General features: G+C 36.0%; 1 pseudogene; it reads right to left on the bottom strand.

Annotated features, from left to right (window-relative positions):
• Positions 1-1,592: 1,592 nt before the first annotated feature.
• On the bottom strand, positions 1,593-1,966 carry LOC103016794 (60S ribosomal protein L31-like; annotated as a pseudogene).
• Between the last annotated feature and the right edge of the window lie 3,630 nt (positions 1,967-5,596).

Below are 5,596 nucleotides of genomic sequence, written 5' to 3'. Positions count from 1 at the left end.
ACCAGCCAAAATTTCTGGCCATATGTCACCTCTGTCTCATGTGTATATTTCTTAGTGTGTTTATGCATATTTCAGCTCTAGGTGGAATTAGAATAAAGTACAGAGATATTTTTAAGAGAAGTAAATTAGATATTTTTATCTTGGGATGGAATCTATACATCATTTTTTGTATATGTGAAATTTAATAGAATTTGGCAAGTTTGAGTGACAGCCTTGTAAACCCAATTTAAAACGTTATTGAGTAATTGATTCAGAATGGTGATGTAAGCTGAAATCGTGCTAAGTTTTTGTACAATATGTTATGAACATTTATACAAACTTCAACTGTAACATATTTATAAGTTAATTTCTTGGATTTATAAAAATCCCTAATACTTGAGAAGGCTTTTTCTCAGAAAACTGAAATGCTTAAAATGAATCTAAAATATATTTTATTTATAAATTCTATTTAAAATATTTGAAGTAGTATTCAAAGTCCCTTTATAAAGATTATGGTTTTTCTAGACTTATACGTTGAATAGAGTTTGCTAACTGAACTTAAGTACCTGACAAGCGTTTTGAATTTGTAACTTCAGAAAGTTAAATTTAAAATAAATCATAAAACTCTGTGAAGTTTTTCTTATATACAAAATCTACCCTGAACTCAAAACAAGAAGGAACTAAGTTAGAAGACTGTTGCATGAAATGAGGAAATCTGTTACATAGAGGAGCAGGAAGAGGGGACACTGGAGGGGTAGAAGAATGGGACCTGAAATGATGCAAGTACAATACTAGAACCAGAATAAGATGCTGGGAGTCTTGAGATGGAATGAACCTTGGGTTGTACAATGTCTTATTAAGGTTAATGTTTAATACAAAGTTCAAGAATGCCCAAAATTGAGAGCTAGCGAAGAGCAAGGCAAGGAGTTGATCCTCCCTACGCTCCCACTAGACCATCGGGAGACCCATTTGCAACAAACTGCCCTTCAGTTCTTTTACTCCCTTCATCTCCAATCTTGCATAATGACAGATGGACAAAACGAGATGTAAGAACAAGTCTGTCCACATTGGTTGGCATGTTATAGGGGAATGGGTGCTCAGAACAAACCATGGGCTCATGAGAACTAATTTTCCACCTCCCCACTCAAGTGAAGCAGCTTCATTGTTTTATCCCTTCCTTTCCCCAGAATTGGAAAGATACACTAGGTGTCCTCCTTGCTTCATACTCTCTCATATTCATACCATAATCCTCTAGGAATGTTTAGACTTCTACATGCCTTGGAGGCTAATGGTATAAGACTATAACCTTTCCTTTTTCTTTGTTCTCAACCACTGATGTTTTAATTACTCTTTCTGTATTAATTTTTAAAGACAAAATAGCACGTGACTGGTAATCTTTCTCTTCTCACTAGGTTCTTCTACTATTTTGGGTGACTTCTGTTTTACTGATATCCTGATCCTCAATTTCTTGACATTTTCATCTACATGGAGTATTTTTCCCATTCCAGTTCAGCCATTTACTCCCATAACCCCATCCTGAACCTTATTCCTTGAGTCGTCTCTGCTTCTTCTTCTTTTTTTTTTGTTCTATAACTTTATTGAACAATCAGCAGTTAATTCTCATCCACACTAACTATCTGTAGATTTTTGAAAGTGGGGACAGGTACATAGGTAACCAACATATAGAGCTTGTTTGGTGAATCTTCATCTTCATTACACTTTCTGGACAACTGCACACAGATATGGTACGGGACATTTCTTATTCCTTTGGCCCAGACAGCTTTCTTGAACCTGGTGTCAATGTGTAAATCTGGAGTTCCCATCTCCTTCATGGCAAATTTCCAGATTTTTTTGAGTGCCCGAGGGGCAGGTTTCTTGAAACCCACTCCTTGGATGTGCTTGTGAATGTTGATAGCGTATTCTCTGGTCACAACCTCATTGATGGTGGACGGACCTTCTTCTCACCACCCTTCTTTGCGGGAGCCATCCTGCCATGCCGGGGTTGGAAAGAAAGAGAGCAAGGGATTGTGGGAAGATCTTCTCTGCTTCTGATATATAAGCAGGATCACAGAGATGACCACAGCCTCCTAGCCTTCCATCCTTCCAAATAGCCATCAAATCTATTGGGTGGGCCAAAATGTTCATTTGTTTTTTTCCATTAAGATGGCTCTAGTAGCACTTAGTTATCTTTAACTTCATTTGAAACAATTTTGTTAGATTGTATGTGACAGCTGTCATATCAGTATGCATTTAAAAAAAGACTTATCAAAATTGGTGAATTTTTATGTAGTCATTTTAATATCAAAGATGGAAGAAGAAAAGCAACATTTCTGGCATATTATGCTTTATTATTCCAAGAAAGGTAAAAACGCAACTGAAACACACAAAAAGATTAGTGCACTGTATGGAGAAGGTGCTGTGACTGATCAAACATGTCAAAGTGGTTTGGAAGTTTCATGCTGGAGATTTCTCGTTGGACAATGCTCCATGGTCAGTAGACCAGTTGAAGTTGATAGCAATCAAATGGAGACATTAATTGAGATCAATCAATGTTATAACAGGCAGGAGAGAGCCAACATACTCAAAATGTCTAAGTCAAGCATTGAAAATCATTTGAACCAGGTTGGTTATGTTAATCGCTTTGATGTTTGGGTTCCACGTAAGTTAAGCGAAAAAAAACCTTCTTGACCATATTTCCACATCCAATTCTCTACTGAAGCGTATTGAAAACGTTCCGTTTTTAAAACAAATTGTGATGGGCTATGAAAAGTGGATACTGTACAACAATGTGAAATGGAAGAGATCATGGGGCAAGCGAAATGAACCACCCACCATCAACCACACCAAAGGCCGGTCTTCATCCAAAGAAGGTGATGTTGTGTATATGGTGGGATTGGAAGGGAGTCCCCTATTATGAGCTCCTTCCGGAAAACCAAACGATGAATTCCAACAAGTACTGCTCCCAATTAGACTAACTGAAAGTGGCACTTGATGAAAAACGTCCAGAATTAGTCAACAGAAAATGCATAACCTTCCATCAGGATAACACAAGACCGCATGTTTCTTTGAGGACCAGGCAAAAGCTATTACAGCTTGTCTGGGAAGTTCTGATTCAGCTGCCGTATTCACCAGACATTGCACCTTTGGATTTCTATTTATTTCAGTCTTTACAAAATTCTGTTAATGGAAAAAAAATTCAATTCCCTGGAAGACTGTAAAAGGCACCAGAACCGTTCTTTGCTCAAAAAGATAAAGTTTTGGGAAGATGGAATTATGAAGTTGCCTGAAAAATAGCAGAAGATAGTAGAACAAAAGGGTGAATTCATTGTTCAATAAAGTTCTTGGTGAAAATGAAAAATGTGTCTTTTATTTTTACTTAAAAAATAAATTAAAAAAAAAATTTTACTTAAAAAAGTGCCTGAAGTCACTTTTTGGCCCACCCAATGTTTCTCTCCATTCCTAGCATCACTATCCATTACTCCCTCATCCCATCCTCATCCCTTTTCTGGGTTATTGCTTCCACCTCTTACCTGATCTTGCCGACTCTGTTTTGTAATTCATTCCTGTCTGTTCCCTGTCTTCAGTATTCCCTCTTATAAAATTCAAATTATTGCAAGGTTATTGCCCTTAAGATATTGTCCAAACTCTCGAACATACGTATTTTATTTGAGCCCGTTTCTTTTTTCCCACTTTAACTCTTACCCCAACTTCAACCCACTTCAACATTATCACCCCACATCCATCTCTCCACTCCAGCAAGATGGAAATTCATTGAGTTCTCCTGAGATTCCATATATTCTTACCTCTAAGTCTTCACATATGTTGTTTTCTGCCTGAACTTTCAATCTCACACCTACCTATAAGTTTCACTCCCACCACTCACTTTATCTAGTTCTTTCCTATACATTTGTAGGTCCTACCTTAAATTTTACTTACTTTATAAAGTTTTCCCTAAATTTCCCCTGGCCCAGGCAGCCCACCTTGGATGTAGTGCCCCTATTTCATGTTACTAAAGCATTCTCTACTTCCTAATCAGATAATTTATTATACTTTACAATCATTACTTTATTCTTTGTAAGTTCTTTGATCAATACATATTGGGAGATGTTAAAAGCTGGACTTTCCTAAACATCTCTTTTCTTTACTGTTTATATGAAATGGTTTGAGGAATAAGGCAGTATTATATTTTAGAAACATTTCCCAGTTTAGGCTAGCATTATTTCTCTTCTTTTTTCTTTTTCTTTTTGGCTGTGCCACGTGTCTTGTGGGATCTTACTTCCCCAACCAGGGATTGAACCCAGGCCCTCGACAGTGAAAGCACAGAGTCCTAACCACTGGACCACCAGGGAATTCCCCATTGTTTCTTTTCTTGATGAAAAATATTACACTGTAAAAAGGAGTAAATATTTTGAAGGAATATTTCAAAATATTGAAGGAAATGGGAACCGAAGAGTCTCTGATAATTATGGGATCTTAATATCTGTTGTTTCATAAGTCTCCCTTTGTAGTGCTTACATTAATGTATTGAACTTAGCTGGACCTATATTAATAAAAACTAACATTTATTAATCATTATATACTAATCACCATGGCATTTTGCATGCATTTGCTCATTTGCTTCTTCATACCTTATTAAAAAGTAGGCATTATTCCTATTATCACAATCTAAGAAATAAAGAAAGCAAAGCTGATAAACCTTAAGTAACTTGCCTAAGGTTTACAGTTTCTCTAAGTGGGGAAATCCAAGTACACACTCAGGTAGTTAGGTGCCAGGCTCTGCCCTCTGAAAGAAACAAATGTTTTAGCAAAAAAGTAAACTCAGTATAGGGGAGAAACAGTGTGATGTTAAGGAATCAACTTTTGAAATAGAAACAAGATGCTTATTTACTATTTCTCAAACTAGTTTCTATTTTTGAATGTATTTATTTATGATCACCTGACTAGCTCATACTACCTGTCCTGTTGGACATAATTAGATACTTTTATTTTATATTGACACTCATGATAGAGACATAGAATGATTGATCTAGGGAATGAAAACTGAAGGCACTGTTTGCCACTCTCATTATCTACTAAAAAGCAACCAAGTATCTTGTGGAAAATGCACTTAATGAGGAAATATCATATGGCCTACCATGGCAACAAAATCAAGCACATTGCCAAGAGCATGTTCAAGAACTATGGGTTGTATAGTCCCAAATCCTTAATTAAGTGCCCTTTCCTGTAAATTCCCTGAAGTATAGTCTATTTTACTAATAACTACAAATATCCTTGTCACAAAAAAGACTTCTTTTGCACTAAATATCACATATGCCAGGAGAGTGAGCATGACAATAGCATAGTAAAACTGATTTCTCTAAATTCTGGGTTATTACACTAAGTTCTCAATATTTTGTAATAACTTATATGGGACAAGAATCTGAAAAAGAGTGGATATATGTATATGTATAACTAAATCACTTTGCTGTACACCTGAAACTAACACAACATGTAAAGCAACTATACTCCAATATAAAATAAAAATTGAAAAAAAAATAAAAGCTAAGTTCACATAGCCAGGAACAAAACTCATATGAGAGATGTTTACATAGTATATGATTGGGGTTTGAAGGATGAG

This window comes from Balaenoptera acutorostrata, chromosome 13, assembly GCF_949987535.1.
Source record: "Balaenoptera acutorostrata chromosome 13, mBalAcu1.1, whole genome shotgun sequence".
NCBI lineage: Eukaryota > Metazoa > Chordata > Mammalia > Artiodactyla > Balaenopteridae > Balaenoptera > Balaenoptera acutorostrata.
This window is presented reverse-complemented; position numbering and strand designations above follow the sequence as displayed.